Genomic DNA, 22,188 nt, shown 5'->3' with positions numbered 1-22,188 from the left:
AGCGGCGGAGAGATGGCGAGGTTCTGCAGGTTGAGGAGGAGATCGCGGCTCTGGAGGGAGCGCTGGAGGAGGAGGTATCAGAGTCCTCACTGCATGAGCTTTGCTTGAAGCAAGCTGAGTATAAGGACCTGGTGACGAACGCCGCTAAGACCCTCAGTAGGGAGCAGCAGGGCCGATTGTATGATGTTGGTGACAAGGCAGGGAAACTCCTGGCTTGGCTGGACAAAAAAAGAACGGGTCAATAGAGTTGTGCCAGAGTTGACGGGAGAGAGGGGAGAGGCGATTGTGGAACCTGAGAGGATTGTACAGTGTTTCTCGGACTATTTCTGTAGGGTTTATGCCTCAGTGTCGGATAGGCCGCCCGAGGACTCGTCTGACCTCCTCCGTGATATCGAGTTGCCCTGTCTCTCCGACATAGATAGGGAAGATCTAGATGGTGACATAACGGTTGACGAGGTGGCGGGGGCTATCCGCGCGTTAAACTCGGGTAAGGCCTCGGGACCGAACGGTTTGCCGGTCGATTTGTACAAGCTATTTCCGGATAGGGTCGCCCCTCACCTGCGCGCCATGTTTATGGAGGCGCGGGGGAGTGGGACCCTCCCGTTGGACCAGCGACTGGCGACGATCGTGGTTATACACAAAGAGGGCAAACCCCGAGATAAGTGCGCCTCATATAGGCCTATCTCACTTCTTTTTTTTTTTTTTTTTTTTTTTTTTTTTTTTAATTTTTATTGAACAATAATTCGGTTACAAGCACGGGCCTACAACCACCAGGGCCGGCCGCTAGGTACAGAATGAAATATACATTTATCAAGGCTGCAGTCAATTCCCGGGGCTCAGCCCCGTAGTGGCTCCGGATAGGTCTAAAGGAACAGGAGACTTAAGTCCAACAGACACAAAAACTAAAAGAAAAACAAAAGGCGAGGCATAAGGGCAAACAGTGCGGGTCAGGCTTCCTCCGGGGAACTCCAGTTCAGACCATTAAGCAGCCGGCAAAAGGAAGGAGTACCGGGAGGCTGGGGATGGGGGGGGGGGGGGTCAAGGGAGATGAACGTCCCTATGTAGTTATTCCAAAAGGTGCCAGGAACCATCAAGGGTCAGGGGGACATGGCGATATCGGTGTCCACCAGGGGGGGCGTACAGATACCCCCGCGATACGCATTCCATTGCCCCCAGATTCTACCCCATGCCCCCGGCTTACCACGGGCCACATACACAGTCTTCTCCCTGAACATACACCAGTCCATATTCTCCTTCCATACTGACACGGTGGGCGGCCGTTGGGCGCCCCAAAGCTGCGCTATATCTCTCTTGGCAATCATGTTCCCCAGGGCCGCCCACCGAGTCTGAGCCGCGCTGTAATCATTGGGCTCCCACACATTCAGGACACAGCGACGCACCTCCGGCAGCAGCACAACCCCAGTGACCTGTCCCATAACCGTATGGACCCGGCGCCAGTAGTCCGCCACCTCGCGGCACTCCCACAGGATATGGAGAAAGGTGGCGCTGAGCCCACAACCCCGCTTACAGAGCCCGTCGTCGGAAAATCCCATCGAGACCAAGCGAGGACCCGTCACATACACCCGGTGAAGAATCTTAAGCTGTACCAACCGGAGACGGGCTGGAATGGCGACCTCCTTGGGGGACGACAGTGCAGACTGCCAGTCCTCGTCGTCCAATTCCACCCCATCCCCCGTCCAAGCCTCCCGGAGGCGCACAAAGAGGTCAGCCCGATGATTAATCAGTTTTTTATAAATTAAAGAAATAGTGCTGTCAGGGACATGTCCGTCAAGTATGCGGTCCTCGAGGGGCGAGGAAACCGGGATCTTGGTCCCCTCCCCAAAGACCGAGAGCAGGGCGTGTCGAACCTGGGCATAGCGGAAGAACTCCCTGTCCGTAAGCTCGTATTCGGCCTGGAGCACCGCGAAAGTCTTAACCGTGCCCTTATGCCACAGGTCTCCCACTTTGCTGATACCAATCGTATCCCACTGGTCAAACCCCTTCGTAGTCCAGAGGTTGCCCAGGCGGTCGGAGGCAAACAAAGGAGTAGCACATGTTAGTCGCTCACTCCAGCCCGTGGCCGCAGTGGCAGCCCTCCAGGTCCGCACCGCAATCTTAGTAGGACCCGTAAGGGTCTGGCCAGCCGAGCGGGAGTAAAGTGCCCTGTTATAGTTCCCGCCGGGAAGCAGGAACTTGTCCATCTCATACGCCGGATTCAAGCCAGGCGCATACGTGGCATGGTTAATGGCCGATAGCTGCGAGGCCCAATAGTACCTGCGAATGTCAGGAAGCGCGATGCCCCCGTCGTACCAGGGGAGAGTAAGCTTAGCAAGAGCAATACGCGCCCGCCCGTCCCACACCAGTCTCCTCTGCAGGCTCTCCACCTCCCGAAAGTAGGCCACTGGGATAACGTCGAAGGAGTTCTGGAGTGCATAGAGGAACCTGGGAAGGGACATCATTTTGAACAGCGCGGCCCGACCCAGCGGGGACAGGGGCAGCCCGCACCACCGGGCCGTATCCTCTCGCAATCGCCGAAGTGGACGCAGGAGATTCTGCTCATAGCGAGCCACCGGGTCCAGCGAAACGTATATCCCCAGGTACTTAAAGCCGCTCAGAGATATTTGGATCGGAAGCCGAGGCGGCAGGAGAGGAGGACCACCAGAGATAGGATAGACGCAGGATTTAGACCAATTGATCGTGAGACCCGAATTGTTCCCAAAGGAAGTCAGAACGTCAAAGAGGACGTTGAGCGACTGCCGCGGTGAAGTGAGATACAGGAGAATATCGTCCGCATACAGCGAGACCCGATCTTCGAAGCCCGGGGCCCACCGGATCCCTCTAAGCGAGGGCTCCCAGCGGAGCCAAGCAGCGAGTGGCTCCAGGGCGAGAGCAAAGAGCAAAGGGGACAACGGGCACCCCTGCCTCGTGCCCCTGCCAAGGGCAAAGGGCCGAGAGACCCGCCCATTCACCACCACCTGAGCCATGGGTCCCGTGTAAAGAAGCTTCACCCAGCCAATAAATCCTTCCCCAAAGCCAAATTTAGCCAAGACAGCCCAGAGGAATGGCCACTCGATGGTGTCAAAAGCCATCGTGGCATCCAAAGAAACCAGCACGGCCGGTTCGGAGAAGAGCTCCGCCCTGGCAAGGGCGCCGTGAAGACGCCGCAAGTTAAGAGCGGTGTTGCGGTGCGGGATGAAGCCGCATTGGTCCGGATGAATAAGATCGCACACGACGCTCAACAAACGATTGGCAAGGACTTTCGCCAGGATTTTAGGCTCTGCATTTAGCAATGAAATAGGCCGGTAAGAAGTACAGTGGTCTCGCGGCTTGCCCTCCTTGGGGATCACGACTATCGTGGCCAAACGTTGGTCGGCCGGAAGGGAACCCGCCGCAAGAGACTCACGGAACATGCGACTGAGGAAGGGCGCAAGCTTATCAGGGCGCAATTTATATAGCTCAATGGGCAGACCGTTGGGACCCATAGCCTTGCCCGAGCGAAGGGAGCGGATCGAGGTCGCTATTTCATCCGCCGACAAGGGGGCGTCCAGCCGCTCACGGTCCTCAACGGACAGGCCGGGCAAGGCAATATCCCTCAGTAGAAGGCGAGAGTCGTCCTCATCCCTGTCAGTCACTGGGGAGTACACAGCCCGGAGGTGGTCGGCGAAACATTCCACAATCTCATCCGGCTCAGTCACACACACACCATCCGCAGCACGCAACTCCGGGACCACACGATTCACTTTCTCCTTTTTGTCCAGCCACGCAATCAACTTTCCCGCCTTGTCCCCGGCGTCGTACAGTCGACCCTGCTGCTCCCTATACATAGTTTTGGCCGCGTCAGTGACCAGGGACCTATATTCAAACTGTTTCAGGCTAAGGGCATGGAGCCCGTCCGGAGTGACATTCGCCTCCAAGGCCGACTCCAGCCCCGAGATGTCAGTCTCCAGCTTCACCACTGCCTCACTCTTGACCTTCTTAGCCACCACTATCTGGGAGAGGGCGTGTCCGCGGATCACGGTTTTAAAGGCTTCCCACAGGGACATTGCAGACGACACCGACCCCTCGTTATCAAGGAAGTATTGGTCCATAGCCTTAACCAGGCTGTCGCGAGTCGTAGGGTCTCGCAGGTACCATGGGTTAATGGGAGCGATCCGCCCTGCAGACCGCGACCCGGTGTCAAAAAGAAGCCACAGCGGAGAATGGTCGGAGATACCCCGCGCCAGGTGCCTGACCTCTCGAATCCGACCAGTCTGCGCCGCGGGCATAAGGAAGTAGTCTAACCTAGAGAGACTCCCATGCGCCCCCGAGTGAAAGGTGAACTGACATTGGGTCGGATGCATTAATCTCCAACTATCCACCAGGCCGAAGGTCTCCAACATCCCACCCAGCCATGTCTGGGCAGCGGGGAGGGTCCTTGGTGGGTGACGATCCAGTTCACCCGAAACCACAGAATTAAAGTCCCCGCCCATGAGCAGGAGGCTGTTCGGAAGGTCAAGCAGCATTCGACCCAAGTCAGTGAAGGTGGAGTTCTGGAGGCCCGGGGGGACGTAGACTGAAACCAGGGTAAGGGGCTGCCCCTCCCACCTCCCAATCAAACACACATAGCGCCCTCTGTCATCCGAGACTATCTTAGTGATCTCCACCGGAAGGGAGGTTCGCAGGAGAATGCCCACCCCCCTGGAACCAGTTGTGAAACCAGAATGGGCCACGAGGCGGTATCCCCCCCTGTTCATTGCATGACAAACATTGCCAACAAGATGCGTCTCCTGGAGAAACACCACATCAGGAGTCAAACGACGCAAATATTGCAGCACTACACCCCGCTTGATACGGTCCCCCAACCCATTGACGTTCCATGACATAAGCCTCAACCCGTCCCCCCCCATCCCCTCCAAGAGATCAAGGGTCCCCCAGCCTGCAGCACAGTTCCCAGATGTGGACAAAAATCAATACCTCGCCCTGTAAACAAAAAACCCACAACAAAACAACCCCTCCTCCCCCCCAACCCCACCCCAAGTCCAACTCCCCCCACCCTGCACCCCTGCGGGCCAAAAAACCCCCCCAACTTGCAGTGTGCCTGTCGCCCCACTAACCCCATTCTACAAAAAGACCCCGGAGGAGGAAAGGGACCCGTCCCCGCCCGCCCCCCTCACAGGTCCTGGTGAAACACAATATACAAAAGAAGTAAGACCCAACTGAACAGTGCAAAACGGCAAAATCAAGGACCAAAAGTCATTCTAAAGGGGACCCGTCACCTGCGGTGCCCGCAGAGGGTCCGGGATGGCCACCTCCGTCCGGCAGCGAGTCCAGCCAGTCACTTGCGGCCACAGGAGAGTCAAAAAAGGCTGTCCGATCCCCATGTTCCACTCGGAGTTTTGCAGGGTAGAGCATCGAATACTTTAGGCCCAGCTCGCGGAGACGACGGTTCACCCCTTGGAATCCCATCCGCTGTTTCTGGACCAGTTGCGTGAAGTCCGGATAAAAATTGATGGTCGAGTTCTCGTGACGAACCGGGCCGTGGGTCCGTGAGGCCTGCAGAATAGCGTCGCGGTCCCTGTAGTGGAACAGTTTGGCCACGATAGGCCTCGGGGGGGCCCCCGGCCGTGGCCGACCGCCCGGAACTCGATGGGCCCGCTCCACGGCAAAGAACTTACTTAGGCCAGCCGGGGACAACTGTTGCAGGATAAGTTCCTCGACCACGAGGTCAACCGGGCGGCTGTCGGAGGACTCCGGTACACCTCAAGCCGCCGGGCCATATGATCGCTGACCACCCTGATGTCTCCAAGCGCGGCCCGTAGATCCGACACCTCCGCACCGAGGGTGGAGGTCCATGTATCGAGGGCCTGGACCCTCTCGTTAGTTTTGGAGAGGTCGGCCCGGATCAGGGTGACATCAATCGCGACAGTGTCGATCTTACGGGCCAGGGCCTCGTATTGCGTGGCGATGGTTTCCCTGATGCCAGCAATGGCGCCCATAATGTCCTGCAGGGAAAGTTCCGTAGAGACGGTCGTGCCTCCCCCTGCAGCGTCCGGGGGGAGGCCAGCAGCGCCAGGGGACCCTCTGCCCTGGGTGTAGCGGTCCATGTTGTTGCTCTGGACCGCTCCCCCGCGGAGGGAGGCCTTGGTCTTGCGCCCCTCGGGACCCCCTTTGCCCCCCATGTGAACACAGTCACTCAAGGGGACCTCCAATCAAGAGGTGGAAGGGCACCAGCAAGAAGACCACAAAATGTCGGTATAGGGGGTCCGAGGCGATAGGCACTCTAGTGGCAGGTGGAGGAAAACCTCGTGCAGAGGCCCAGGAAGCACCTCGCCACCCCGAGCGCACCCACCAGCTGGTCTCCTGAAGTCCAAAACCGAAACCGAAAGTGGTGGATCGGCAACTGGCACCGCGCTGAAGCCGCTGTTGTTCAATTGCAGCCCGGCCCCACGGGTCACCTTCACCCCGGTCACCTCCGTCGGGTGGGTCCCAAAAATTCCGACGACGACAACTCAGGATTCCCAGGTCCGATTTGATTTTTGAAAAGAGATATGTGCTCAGCTGGTCTTCATCTCCCAGATTCCATAAACCACGTCAGGATATTCTCAGGATAAATTCCGAGGAGCAGAAAGGGTCCGGGGAGCCCTGTGCTCACGCGACCATCTTGGATGCGCGCTAGGCTCCTCCCCCCCCTATCTCACTTCTTAACGCAGAGCCGAAAATTCTGGCTAAAATCCTGGCGACCCGATTGATTAGGGTACTCGGTGACTTGGTCCACCCGGATCAATCCGGCTTCATCCCGCACCGAAACACAGCGTTAAATCTTCGGCGCCTTCATGGTGTAATCGCCAGGGTGGACACACTGCGTGAACCAGCTATTGTGGCGTCTCTTGACGCCACGATGGCATTCGACACGGTGGAATGGGCATATTTGTGGGCCGTGCTGACCAAGTTCGGCTTTGGCCACGGTTTTGTGAGTTGGGTGAGGTTGCTGTATGAGGGGCCACTTGCGAGTGTGGTGGTGAATGGTCGGGCGTCGACTCCGTTTCAGCTCGGGAGGGGTACCCGGCAGGGTTGTCCCCTGTCGCCTTTGTTGTTCGCCCTCGCCCTCGAGCCGCTGGCTGCGTGGATACGTTGGCACCCGGATATACGGGGCCTTAGATGGTCGCCTGAACACGAGGACCGTATTTCGCTCTATGCCGATGATATCCTGCTGTATCTTGCCTCACCCAAGAAATCACTTATAGTGGTCTGTGACGTACTCACATCTTTTGGTAGGAACTCGGGTCTTGTTATCAACTGGAGTAAATCATATTTGTATGTTCTCAGCGGCGAGGTTCCCCCGATCCCTAGAACATGTTCGATACAGGTCGCTCAGCAGGGCTTCGTGTATTTGGGGATCTTTATCTCCATGGACTCTGCTGTGCGATATGAGAAGAACCTGCTCCCCCCCCTGGCACGCCTGAGGCGGGATGTTGAATGCTGGCGGAGGCTGCCGCTCTCCCTCGTTGGGCGTGCGGCCCTGTTCAAAATGATGTCGCTTCCGCGCTTCCTCTACGCACTGCAGAATACTTTGGACTGGGTTCCGGCCAAATACTTTCGGGAGGTCGAAGGCCTCCAACGAACGTTGATTTGGGATGGGCGGCCGCGAATAGCTATTGCAAAGTTGACGCTTCCATGGTACGACGGGGGCATTGCGCTCCCAGACATCCGACGGTACTATTGGGCCACCCAGCTGAGTGCGATTAATCATGGGTTTTATGGCCCTGCCCTCAGCCCTGGGTATGCCATGGACAGGTGGTTGCTGCGTGGTGGTAACTATTACAGGGCGTTGTATTCGCGGTCCTTGGACTCGTCCCTCACGGGGCCCACTGCTGTGGCGGTGCGAGTGTGGAAGATGGCAACTGACTCGCTGGGCTGGAAGGATAGGCTCACCCTCGCTACCCCGCTATTTGAATCTGAGAGACTGGGTAGGCTTTGGCACACAAAAGGCTTTGACAAATGGGACTTGATCGGCATCTCCAGGGTCGGAGATGTCCTGATTAAGGGGAGGGTGAAGTCCTTTGAAGAGTTGCAGAAGGAGTATGAGCTGGGGCCATCTGAGTTTTTCCGCTATATTCAGGTGCGTCACGCCCTCCGATCAGTCCTCATAGAGGGTGAGAAGGTGCCTGAGTCCTCTCCTTTGGAGGACCGGGTCCTTGATGGCCATATGCCCGAGAGCACGATCTCGCTCATCTATAAGAAACTGATCAACGTCCGGGCGGATATGCTTCTGGGGTTGAGGGACCAGTGGGCTAGGGATGGCCTCGAGTTGGATGACGAGGATTGGCAGTCTGCTGTTTCCTCTCCTAAGGAGGTTGCGATCCCGTCGCGTCTGAGGCTGGTGCAGCTTAAAATACTGCATCGAGTGTATGTGACGGGGCCAAGGCTGGTTCACATGGGATTCTTGGAGGACGGCCTATGCAGGAGGGGTTGTGGTATGGTGGGTACTTTCCTGCATATCATTTGGGAATGTGGTGTCATCACGGAATTTTGGAGGAGAGTCCATGCAGTGATGGGGGAGGTGACGGGCATTGCTATGCAGCCGGAAGCGCGGTGTTGTCTACTGAATGTCTGGGGGCCCACTGATCATAATGCGGCGCAGACCCAATGGGTGACTCTGGGCAACATGGTCGCTAAGAGAGATATCGCGCGATTGTGGGGCTCTGCGGGGCCCCCCACATTGACCGCGTGGAAAGAAAATATGGACTGGAGTATGTTAAGGGAAAAGACGGTCTATTGCGCTAGAGGCCGCCCCCGGAAGTGGCACGCCATATGGGGCGGTGGAATCAATACAGGGGGGGAATATGTCTTGCCCCGGATCTGGATCCTCCCGAGGAACAGCTTTCCTCCTAACCTTCTCTCCAGCCCAGTATGGTTTATGGACTTTTTGGCCTCTACAGTCCCTCTTCTTCCTCTTTACTTTGTACTGTAACTGTTAGATGAGTGGGGTCCGGCCTCCCCTGGGGGGGCTCATCATGGGCTTTCAGTGTTCTTGCCTTGCTGGGGTTTGTTGTGCGTTTTTGTGTTTAATTAAAATTGAACCTTTGCACTTCTCCTTTCATGGTACTGGGGACGCATCTCTGTTTCTATATATCGATGCTGCCGAACCTCCGGGTTGTCGGCTGAATAGCTGTGTCCTGACTTTTGAAAATAAAGGTTTTTTAAAAAAAAAAAAAAACAGTATCAATACCACTTTACTCCCAGCGTCTAGGGTCAATGCTGTGTCTGCAGAGACTGTTGCATTACAATCAATTTCGTACAGCATGAATTTTCATAAATATTTTACACACATGTTTTTTTTATGAACAACAGATTCTGAAAACCCCTGAGCATTATACCTTTACACTGAATGGGACAACACCACCACTGCTAATCCTCTGGAAACTAATGCATGGTGACCCGGAAACACTCAATCTGGTTCCTTGTGAGCGCCCAAGACAACCAGACCCAATCACGGGCTGCATTCCAGGAAATGCTTGCAAGCTGCTGCTGCAGAAGTGGGCATTATGACAGCATGAAATTGGGATGGGCCTGATCCGGTGACTGTTTCTGTATTCATACAGGGCAAGTGTGTGTTTGAAGAAAGATCTGCACTCGCTATATTACATCTGTCTCATTTTGGGAGAATCCGAGAAACTAAATCCAGATACTTAGTACAATACTGAATAATCAGGGTTCAATGGCTGCCTCTTGGTGGTGGCGCCACTGGACTTGCTGCACCCCTGATATAGTGAAACCTCTGTGTTGTTGCTTTTGTTGAAAGGTCAATTAAAACACCTACCCGCAGAATAAGCACAATAATAAGCAGGATCGCAAATACGCTCAGGGCTGGACTGGGAACCAAAAGCATACCTATAGGAACTGAAATTAAGAGTACTGGGGTTGCTGCAGCACCCCCAAGATAACCACGGTGACGATCAGAAGGTGAGTGAGTAATAAAGATGCCTTTACATTTCATTTTTATCTTGTTACATTTAAGGTCTGTACAAAGGCATGGACGTAGATTCATCAAAATGTCTGAGGTAGCGGAAGGGACTTCACATGCCATGTGACCGACCCGCCTGATGTCACAGGAAGTGACATCAAATGGACTTTGACCCACCCCGATGATGTCACAGGAAGTGAAATCACAAAGCATTTTACCTGATGACATCACAGAAAGGGACATCACGTGACATTTGGATCCTATGAAATCAAAGGAATTGCATGACCTTTGACTTGGTGCTATCACAGGTAGTGATGCATCTAACGTTTGGTTACTTACATCACACGCAGAGGCTGGCAAATCTCTACGGATACAAAGGAAGTACTCTATTAACAGATATACTCCAAATCCTATTGAAAATGCAGCTACTTGTATTGCTTCATGTAGTATCTTCAGATATACAATTAAGATAATGTAGCATAGATGAAGAACTTATCAAATTGTGTACAACAAGGGAAAATAAGCTAGTCAAGTTGAAATCAGCCATTATAATTATCAAATAACATGGGAAGTTTGATTGGCTTATAATGTTAAAAACAAGTTCACTTTATCATTTGCTTTAGAAATTAAGAGTACCATGTAATTAAATCTCAGTTTTGGAAGTCAGATAATAGTGCTATTTAATGCAGGTCAAGTTCTCCCAGCAACCTTCCTTTCCATGACATGCATAGCTGCCATGGTTTCAGAATGCTATGTGTGACATTTTCATAATTTTAATGTAATTATGAGTGACACTGCAACGACTATGAGTGATAGTTTCTCACAGGAAGTATCAAGCAATGAAGACGAGGGAAACATACATTTCAGAAATTACACCCATTTGAGCAATGACAAACTCTAAAAAGATCTTAAAACTACTGCAAAGGACCAGAAATCAGGAGAGTGAGGCACATAATTTACATGCTGTGTCAGACTTGACTATAGTACTGCTTGTTCAACCCTAATAAAAGTGAATACCAGCACTGCTGAGCTGTGTCCGCCCCAGTCGGCGCACCGCTGCTTGCTGCCCAGCCCCGCAGCACCAGATCTATCAGCAGGCTGTGGCTGTCACAGAGCTACGACAAACACCAGGCTCTTGACTAAGTGATACCGGGCAAGCTGAAAGTTAACTGGCATCAGGGTGGTCACCGCGCGCTGGCACTGTAATTATGGTCTGCACTGACTTGGGCTGCCTGTATCTCAGACCAGTTTTCTATGAATTACGGTGCAGCCCGAGCCTGCATCCCTCCCAGTGGGGGTGCTACAGGATTGCGTGACGTTGACCACTGCTTAGAGGAGGTGGCTGTGCCTGTTCTGCACTCTGTGTGATCCTCGCCCAGACTGACCAGACAAACAGAAGAGCTGTCCTTGGCTGGTGGACTGCATCCACAAATAGCAACAGTGTTTGATCTAGGTGTTCCATAACCCCATGGCCCCTTCATTTTGCTGGGCAGTGATAACGGTGGGGCAAGCAAACGCCCAAGCGAAGACAGCAGCAAGGGTGCTTCTCAGAGGCGGGGGTGCAAAGCCATCACCTAGGACAGTTCTCATCTGATCAATGGGTGCCAGCATTTGTTTTATTTTTTTGTCTTGTTGGAAGTGTGGAAGATAATACATCTCAAGGCACAGGCACTGGAAGAGGAACTTGGGTGTCGAGACGTGGGGAAGACTTGCGGCGGGAGATAGTGGCAAGCAGTTTTGTGGCCTGGCAGGACATTTTGGGCTGGTTGTGGAGTGCACCTCTGCCTGCAGCATAGCCCGCAGTGCTGGATCATGCCAGCAGGCTGTGACTGTCACGGGGATATTACAAACACCGTGCTCTTAGGTGATGCAGCTGCAGGATGGCTGAGGGTTGGACTGGCACCGGTGTGGTTGCGGCACGCTGGCGGTATGGTTGGGCAGATTTCAAGCGAAGGAGTCACTTACTTGGTTTTGCTTGGGAAAGGAGCGGCACTTCGTATGGGCACCTCATGGCCGTGGTGACTGCTCCCATGGCAAGTGCCGGCCCGGCCACTATTCTGGGCCTGGCTCAGCAGCTCTGGCTGCTCTGTGGTGTGAACTTGTGCTCTGGGTTACTCACTCAGCCGCTGGTGTCTCAGGTGGGTCACAGGGCTCCCTTCGGTTGCTGGATAATTTTTAAAGAATTATTATTATTGTAAAACACTTATAAGTCGCATAGCTACCCGTAGGCACCCCAGCGCTAATTGTGCAGCACAGGAGCACTAAGAAATTTTAATTATAAACTAATAAAAGGAGATGTTCTGGAATAGCAATGTTTTAAGCATTTTCCGGAAGGGGAATAGCTGCTTTTCTGAATGGAGAGAGACAGGGAGGGGGTTCCATAGCCTGGCAGCTTGTATGAAAATTAGCACCCTTCATATCTTTCCCTTATAACTTGGGGGACTTTACCAAATAGGCATTAAAAGAACGCAGGGTTCTTCGGGGATGGTAAAAGGAAAGCAAAGGGTGAGAGATCAGAGGGCCACTGTCAGAGAGTGCTCTGTGGGCGATACATAGAGATTTAAACTTGATCCTCTTGGCCAGAGGGAGCCAGTGATGAGAATTCAATGCTTGTCGAGCAGATTGGTGCCTAGGTACATTGAGCAACAACCATGCAGCACAATTCTGTACCACCTGGAGTTTCCTTGTGGTGGCCTTTGCTGTTCCCAAATAAAGGGAGTTACCATAGTCCAGGGGAGAAAGAATAATGGCCTGGACTATCAGTCTTCTTGCAGTAAAAGGGAGAAGAGGGAGAATCTTACAAAGCATTCCGAGCATTCCATAGCAAGCGATTGGATCTCAAACCTAAAGGATTTATCCAGTCATATGCCAAGGCTCTTAGTGGCATCTTTTGGTGGTTTAGAGGAGCCTAAACAGTCTGGCCACTCTAGTCTCAAAGCCGGGTTCATGTTACTGCACAATAACATGAGTTTGGTTTGTCCCCATTGAGCTTAAGAAAGGACCTTTCCATCCAATCGGCCACCTTCTCTAAGCAAGGGCCAAGAGAGGCAGGGGGAGAGTGTTGGTTTTGGGCCAAAGAGAAAACCAGTTGCATATCATTAGCATATGTAACTATTGAGATTCCACAGGGAAGTACAATATCTGTAATTGGCCTTATGTATACATTAAACAGAATAAATCTCAGAGAAGAAACCTGAGGCCTTTTGCAATTTAAAGGAAACATGTCGGATGCATAACCTTCTTCAAAAACCTGTAACGTTCTGTCTGAAATTACTGATGTCAGGAAACAGCATTTCCAGATATTCCAGCATTTGTAAGCCTTTGCGCAAGAATGTCATGGTTGACTGTGTCAAAGGCTGCACTGAGGTCGAGCCGAATTATTGCAGCTGAACATCCCTGATCACGTAGTCTTTTAGATTCCTCGACCACAGCCAGAAGAGCAGTCTGTGTACTGTGAAGAGGACGGAATCTGGTCTGCCTAGGGTGGCTTTCCAGATATGCAGATAAGGTTTGGTTGCCGTGTTTACTGATCCCTGAAAGGAGGGAGATAGGGCAGTAGTTTCCTAGTGTGGAGGGGTCCAAATTAGGCTTTTTTAACAAAGCTTTAACCATGACATGTTTCCACATCACTGGGACACATCCCATGTTAATAGAGAGATTCACCTATTTGAGTAGTGATGTCAGGACCGTTAGAACCTCAAGACATGTGGCAGACTCAGTGTGTGCCTTACTAGACCCAAGTTGGAAACCAAAGAAAGAAAACTCAAGGAAAGGCCACACTTGGAGCGCGCTGTATCAAAAAAGGAATTCCAAGATGGCCGCCGTGCGACAAACGCTGTAGCGGTCTAGATGTTGTTTCCCACCTGTGTGGAACCTTTGGTGAAGCGCGCTTTCCCTAACGAGTGCACACTTCACTGAAGTCTTTTCCAAGTATGAACCTGTTATCCCTCGCTCCTCAAAATATCTATAAAAACCATTCGAAATATTCCTAGCATTATTCTCCGATACCTTACCCCGTGAGAAGCGTTGAACTCTTCGTTCTTCGTCTGGAACCATTCCCAGTCTTTGGAGGTTGGAAGACATCATCTGGGCGGTTCTTCGTAGCATCGCTCCTCCTGCCTCAGAGCTCCCGACTACAGTTAACCCCTAGGAGGAGAAGGAAAAGGAAATACGAAACAAAACATAATTCATCTAAGTGACAGACTCTTGTTTTGGATTTATGAGAAGAAAGACTCATTTGTAAATAGTTATATTAAGAAGGAATAATTCAACTTACCTTAGAATTGACAAGTCACTGCTACAATCTGTATCAAAAAAAGAACAAGAATAATATTGTTAGTAAACTCTCTTCGAATTCTGAGAAGGCTAAAGAATTACTAGAAAATTCAGTCTACGAATTAAATTGAAGACACATACACTAATAAACTGGTAGGTGAGTTCACAATAGAATAATAACTAGATTAAAGCTTAAATTGAGTAGTTAATAAATGTTAACGTAATTCATAGGTTAACCAGCACAGAAGAAACAGTAAAATACAGAGACAGTCAAGACTCAACCATTAAGAAGAGAGGCTAGTCCAAAAGGACATAGGGGTACAAAATAAGATTTACAAATATAAATATATAGGTAGACGTAGAGTAGATTAGGGTGCTACAGTAATTGTGCTGTGTTAGTTTCCTCAGGTTTCTTCAGAAAGCTAGTCTGTTGATCGGACTGACAAGAAGAGCGCAGTCTGGAAAATCCGAAGGTCCTGAACCAGTCTCTTCTGTTGTTTATTATTTTATCCACTCCCCCTTCCCCCTTTTGGGTTAATTGGAGACGTGATTATAATCGGTCTCTGAGAAATCCTGGAGAGGGAGTTGGGAACGAGCATCTTCTGTTCCTGTGCAAGTAACCGGTAAGGGTTCTCTGTTTCATAACTTGTGACAAGAGAGGGGTGTAGCAAATCCATAGCTCTAGCCAAAATTTGAGGAGGGGCCGGGTCAATAGAGGATCCTGACTTAACCTGATTCGTAATCTCAGTGAGCTTGTCAGGGGTGAGGTTGGAAAGTTCTGAGAGCCTATTTTCAGAATAAGGTGCCTGTTCGTGATCAGGAGGAGAAATAAAGGTGGGTGAGGAGTGGTGAAACTTTTCGTCGATGTTTTGGATTCTGTTATGAAAAAAACCTCGCTAAGTCGTTACACTGTAATGAGGATGGTTCCGGAACAGGGGAGAAGGCTTAAACTCAAGGAGACATTTTGCAATGCAGACATTTTCTCGTGGAGAGTTGGAGGCATAAGCAATTCTTTCTTCTAAGTAAGCTGCCTGCGCTCATTTTATTTCAGCTTGATAACTTTTTGTAGATTCTCTATAGTTCTGTTTGCTTGTTACCCCATAATCTTTCCATATTTAACACGGTATAGAAGGAGCAGCGCTGCCATTGCCAGTGCAGCCGCTGCCTGCCAAAACATTATTCATTAACTGGCCACTTGTCACGCCGCCACGGGCAGCAGCAGGACGTGACCTTACCTTCACCTGCTGTGTGTATGCCTGGGCGGAGAGCGCGGAGTTCTGCTACGCGGATCTCGGCGAAGTGCAAGTGGTGGAGTGCATTAGATAAATGTTTTTCGCAGTGATTTTCAGTGCCAGGTGATTGTCTGCACTGTGCAATCATCGCAAACGGCACCATGCACAGCACAAGCGGGCGCTGCTTCCTTTCTGCCACTCGAGTAGATTTTTTTTTCGGGCGGCAGCTGTCTCAACGCTAGCGGACAGTTTCTCAATGCGAGCGGTCGCGAACATACGCGACCACTCGCAATGAGAAATCCGACCGCCTGCGTTGAGAATTCCCGCCGGGAGGTTGATTTTCCATGCTCGTGCTCGCCAACTTAATGTTGACGATCGCGAACGAGGAATGGATTTTTCTCGCTCGCTCTCGCCTACTTGACATTGACGCGAGAGAGGGAAACTCTGTGAGCTCCGTGTAACGCAGACTGCAGAAATCTCTGCAAACTCCACGAAGGGAGTGGAGTTCACCACCCAGGCTTAGTTGTGTGTGCCCCAATCCTCACCCCCAGGCTGTGACTGTTGTCTACGTAGTAGCCCATAGGAACTCAGGCTTACAGTACTCTTATGCATTGAAACATGCCTTGGCCCACAGTGTCTGAGGGGGGAGAGGTGAATCCTCCTATATTGTTAACAGCTGCGAGAGCTGTGGACCCCAGCCCCCAGAGAGCAGAATGCATGGCACGCTGCCACTCCAGTTTCAGTGCTTGATTACAGCGATTACTGGCGCTCCTTGACAGCTCAGGAAGCACTATTATGCGTGACCTCACATTTCAGTGTAGTGATGCAGATCACCACACTGAAATGCATTAGTCTAACACCTGATGCATGGAACTTGCCAGGGCTGGACATGGTATACATACTTCTAAACCTGTGGAACCATTGAACCTTTCCAGGTTTGCCATCATTGATTTCTTCTACAGAAAACATGCACATCACTGGTACAATACTTGGGTTGATCAATAATATGCTCATTCTGCATTAGCAGCAACAAACATCTTATCTAACAGCCAGAATGCCCAAAGGCATGAATGCTTACTTTACAAATGTTGAAGTTACATTCCACATTTAAAAACGACTCCATTAATCACTGCTCCTAAAGCAACACTTTCCACATTTTCAAAATCCATCACACACATAAAGAGACAATGAAACATACGTGTGTAAATCAGTGTTTAGAAAATGTTACATAAGGCAAAGGAGACTACAAGGTGTAGGATTCACATGTCACCCACACCGTTAGGCACTTTTTTTAGCAGAGCTTGGTCTGGAAAAGCACAAACTCAGCATTCAGAACATAACACAGCGGTTAGGGTTGACTTTAATAATAAGAATGTATTCCTTCCCAAAGAAGCATTTCTTAGCAACATCAAGATAGAAAGACTGGGGGACTGGGGGGGGGGGGGTCAACTTTCTAACCTGTACCATGTAGCTTGCATGCAGCTCTTAGATGGCAGTTCATAGCTCACTGTGCTAAATTTTGAATGCAAATTATGAACTGCACAGTAACAAGAGAATCTCTATGATGAAAGCAGTAGGAAATTGAGCTATCCACATTAAATATTGTTCCTTGATGTGCATGGTACACATTCTTTGTGGCAGGCATATAAACCCTCTGCGCTACCTTAGAATCATAAGGGAAATCTGCCACTAGACAAAGCTCCCATCTCTCACCAGAAGGTACATTAATAAATCACCAGAGTTAACTTGACACTTTTATTGTTGCCCAAAAACTGGTGAATATACAAGAAACGTTGCAGTGCTTTTAAAACTGCTGCACTGCTACAAATCTGGGCCCCTATAACAAAACCTGCCCCACCCTTCCAGCCTCCCGAAAAAAAAAAACGCCTGTCGCCCGCTACCAAGTACGGCTATTCTGGCCTTGGCGGTGTTCAAAACAAACAATGTCTTGTTGGCCAGTCCACCAGCACTGACCGGCGTGCACATGCTGTGGCTACACGGATGCAGTGTTCGACATAAAACAATGGCAATTAATGCATTATTCGCATTAATTACCTAAACAATGGCTAGACCAGTAGAAGGGTTGAACCTGAAATGTGTGCTCTTTAACAATCATTTCTGAAGTTTTGTAGGAGGGCATTTGAAAATCTGGTGTCAACTCCAACATCAGATAATGTTATCTTACTTTACTTGCTGTTGCTGTTAGAGCTTTACCCAGCGCCTGCAGCTCACAAGAGTCACATCGAACGGCACCACTACAAAGGGAGTCGGAGTGTCGAGATTCTAGTGGAGTCGATGTGATGACTCAGTCAGTCTCCCTCTCACACAAGCTCATCTGCCCCGCAACCCGCCTGAAGTCTGACCATCTGACTCAGTCAGAGAGTGACAATCAAGTGAAGCAAGTCACTCGCAGCCTGGTCCAGAACTTGCATTGATTCTAGTCAGTCACTCTAGAGTCTTTACATCCAGCACTCATGCAGCAGGTACGAGTCCGACTCGACTCTGAAGCCCCGCCTTGTCAGTGCAGCTTTTACTGCAGCATGATGGGGCTGGCCAATAATTTTTGCCAGGGCCATCAACACTGGTAGCGCTTTTGTACCACCAGATTGACAACCTTGGACCCAGTCAGTGGTCCCAAACACGGTGGCACTCATACCGCACCAGGCATCACGTCCTCAGTTAGGGTAGGTTGTAGCAGGTGCATGCTTGCACTTACAAATACATGCTGCTAGCTACAGCACGTGTAGTTAGTCACTGTCGAATCATGTCCAGCTATGCTGTGTGTGCTTTGTGCGCAGCTTTCTGGCTGAGGCCTGCAGCAGGTACATAACAATGTATCAAATCAAAGACTATGCTGGCCGCCCCAGGGTCACCATAGCAACGAGTGAGACGAGTTGTTTTCTCCACCCAGGCCCAGCTTGCAGGCGATCATGGTGTCTCTGCAGGCAGAGCAGCAGCACAGCAGTGCAATCCGCTGCTCACACTGCGGCTGTTTTTATGCAACCAAAGCGCTTGCCAAGGTTGACAAACAGCAAAGTGGCAGGGGTCGCAACAGGTGGCTTAGGGGTCTCAGTTGTGACCCCTGGCAAACCCCTTATTAATGTCCATGTAAAAGACAGAGGCCAAATGTCAGGCTATGTCTTCCGACAAAATGCTGCATATTCTTTTAACCAAGATATTGCTGTTTACTTCTCTTTCTCTGGCTGCAAAGAGAAAGGATTTTGTAAACTGAACTACCTGACAATCATGCTGTGGTACAGTGAGCGCAAGAAAAGCTGTGGATGTCAGTTTTTTTTCTAACACACAACAACATTTTAAATACCTGTAAATTAACTATATGAATATTTCAAAATACACCAGCAGTTTGGAGAGCACAAATGAAGCACATTTGATAAATTCTAAAGTGTGTTGGGAACAAATATTTTAATAGGATCTAGACATATCATATATTAATGATAAGCAAATGATAAATATTTGCTGAAACCCTAATTTTACAGTTTGCACACAACATTTTTTTTATCAATTAAGCTGTATATCAGTGTGAATATTGTGGCCATTTTAAAAGAAAATGTGGTTTGTAAATTACAGTGTGCTACCACGCTATGTTATAGTAGTATATTTGCAGCAGTTTACTACCAAATGCTCTACTGGCTACATGCCACACCTCCTTAACCACGCTTAAGCTGAATGGGAATGGCTCATCTGCTGTACTTTCTACAATCCCTATGCCTTCAGTGATATTGCTTTGATGACAGCATCCCCACTCTGAAAACTGGTCTGGCACCACTGAGCATACCTGGGAAAGGTTGTCAGCCCTGCCCCCATACTGCATGCAGTGAGCAAGCAGAGTGTGCGAGCCTGACCCCCAAGAAAGTGTGGAAAAAAATGAAAATATGGTGCGTTGTGCAACACATTTTTCATCACAGAAACTTGTTACTGAACTGGATGCTCAGAAGTCATAGACACAGTGGCAAGCGAGGAGTGAGGCATGGGTCGAGGCTGTCTCTTCACACCAAGCTGTTAATAACAAGGTGTGCACTGTACCGCTCCCTTGGCCCCACAATGCACCCCTCGTTTCTCCAGTCCGTCAGCGAGTCAGGCACTTCGACCCAACCAGGATCGCCAACCCTTTTTGATACCGAAACCTGATGAGTCCAAAGACTCTTACCTCGCTTTGAGCCAGAATTCAGCCCCTTTCCCCATCCCTGTTATTATCGGCACTAACAGAATCCTTAAAAATGTCCACTCGCCTAGACCTCCTGCTCAATACTCCGCTATCCACCTTACTCCCCCCCCCCATCATCGAGGCTCCCCATCCTCTCTCTTGCATGCTCCTCCACTGCAGATCAGCAGTACAACACGCCACAGACATTGCTGAAGCTCTACTCGCTGAAGAAATTGACATCGCTTTCCTCACTGAATCCTGGCTCAATGTCCACTCCACCCCCATTCTTGACATTCTCACCCCTCCAGGGTACACCATCATCAGACAAGACAGACCGATCAAAACAGGGGGAGGTCGAGCCATCATCCACAAGGCAGGAATACAGATTACCAACACTTAAACCTGGAGAATACCTATCGTTTGAATACCTGCGTGTCGAACTCACTGCCAAGGGCACCTCACCCATCAAATTCCACACCATCTACCATCCTCCTGGAGTGTAACCTTTTCCCTGAAGAACTAACAGACCTAATATCGCGGTTCTCCATGACAGACACTAAAGACGTGTTCCTGGGTGACCTCAAAATCCGCTGGAACGACCCAGGAGACTCCACTGCCCAGAACCTATCCAACCTACTTGAAATATATAACCTCAAACAACTCTGCAATAAACCAACTCACATAAAAGGTGCAACACTGGATGCAATCATTACCAAAAATGATCTGGTCTCTCTCAGAGCGATTTCTCTCATTGACTGGTCCGACCACCACCTCATTCTGTTCAAGATTGATGCACTTGTCTTCCACCAACCTATTCGTGATGACAAACCCAAACACTGGACCAGAAATATCAAAGCAATCCCTTTATCCGAACTTGAATCCAGGATTCATGCCCATCTTCAACTCCAACCCTCATCATTGACGGCCAATGACCTCACTACACACTTTAACTCAAAAATGACAGAGGTTCTAGACCAAGTAGCTCCTCTCAAACTCAAACAATTGAGGCGGACCAAATCTAAACCCTGGTTTAACGTGGATCTGAATGAGGAAAGGCGTCAACTCAGACAAACGGAAAGGACTTGGAGACTAAACCCCTCGACCTTACACCTAGCGCAACTTAGATCTGCTCGGCAAGCATACAAAAAACACATCTTCAGTGAAAAGGCGTCTTTCTTCCGCAGCCAACTAGATCTGGCGAAAAACAGACCGAGAGAACTCTTCAACATTGTCAAACGCCAAACTAACTACACTCCCTCTCAAGAAATCAAAGCCACCAATGAGCGTTGTGAAGAAATTGCCACCTTCTTCACTAATAAAGTCTCGAAAATTGATCAATCCTTCATCCAAACCTCTAACCCTCCTTCCCTCTTAACCTGCCCCACTCTAACCACCCATGATCATTCAGAAAGAGTTCTTACCAAGGACAATCAGGTCTGCCTCCAGCTAAAAAACAATGCGCATTGGTCCGACCGATCAAGACTCTCGTTCCCTCAGTATGAGGGCGGCTCCGAGGATAGTTTTAATTTATTAGTTAAACACCTGACTTGCTTAGCAATTGAATTTGGATAAGGGAAATTTAGAGATGTCCCGCTATGTTGCTATTTATATTTTGCTCCGTGACTCTGCTTGTTATGGTAAAAACGTAAGGGTTTAGTGACTACAGGGATTTTTTATATACAGACGAAGCCAGTGTTTTGGGTAAAATGGTGAATGAAATATACCACATCCCTCATAGTTTTATTGGTAATATCATAGGGCACTCGAGTAACGCTGAGATAGGAACAGTGATAACGAAAAGAAAAAAGGAAGATTGCAAGTTTGGTTCACATTGGCTAAGGTAAACTGTTATTGAGAATGTTCTTTTAAACGGTATCTGGGAGTATTAAGAGGGGGAGTTTACCAGGTGCCGCATTGTATTTAAAGTAGACAGTGTAGATTTTCTCGTATCATAGGCAGGATATTCATACTGCATCAAGCGAGAAAACCAGACAGGCCAGTTTGTCATCATAATTATGGTATGTTTAAAAGTATATAAAAAAAGGGCTTTTTTCGAATGAAAGAGCTTCAAAATATGAAATATTTGCTTAGCCTAAAAAGAATGAGCTGATATTGGTTTGTCACTGGTGTGCATGTTGGCTTGTGCCCTCTCCTTCTTGCGTGTCTGTCTGTAATGCACAGGTAGAAATTCACACCTGTGAATAAATGGTGGCCATACCATTGGAGCAAATGCATAAACTTACAAGTTAGCAAGCAGACTGAAAGAAGCGGCTGCCACCTACCAAACACAGTCGCTCAGTTATACATAATAACTTAATTATATCTAAGGCAACAAAAATGTTTAACACTTATTATAAATGTATAACATACTGTGCAGCAGTCACACTGCTCTACATGATCTCTTAAACACATTGGGAAAGCCAACAGCTCTCGCTAAACACTTATAAGGTCCCAAAGGCGAGACCTATTGGCTATGCCAATGCTTGTTTATCCATGTTGCCAGCAACCGAATGGCTTTCTGTTTCCTTTCTTACAGTTGTTTTTAGAATCGTTTGGGTTAATTTCCATGTAAT

Source organism: Triturus cristatus, chromosome 5_2 (assembly GCF_964204655.1).
Source record: "Triturus cristatus chromosome 5_2, aTriCri1.1, whole genome shotgun sequence".
Taxonomy (NCBI): Eukaryota; Metazoa; Chordata; class Amphibia; order Caudata; family Salamandridae; genus Triturus; species Triturus cristatus.
Note: the sequence above shows the minus strand (reverse complement) of the source record.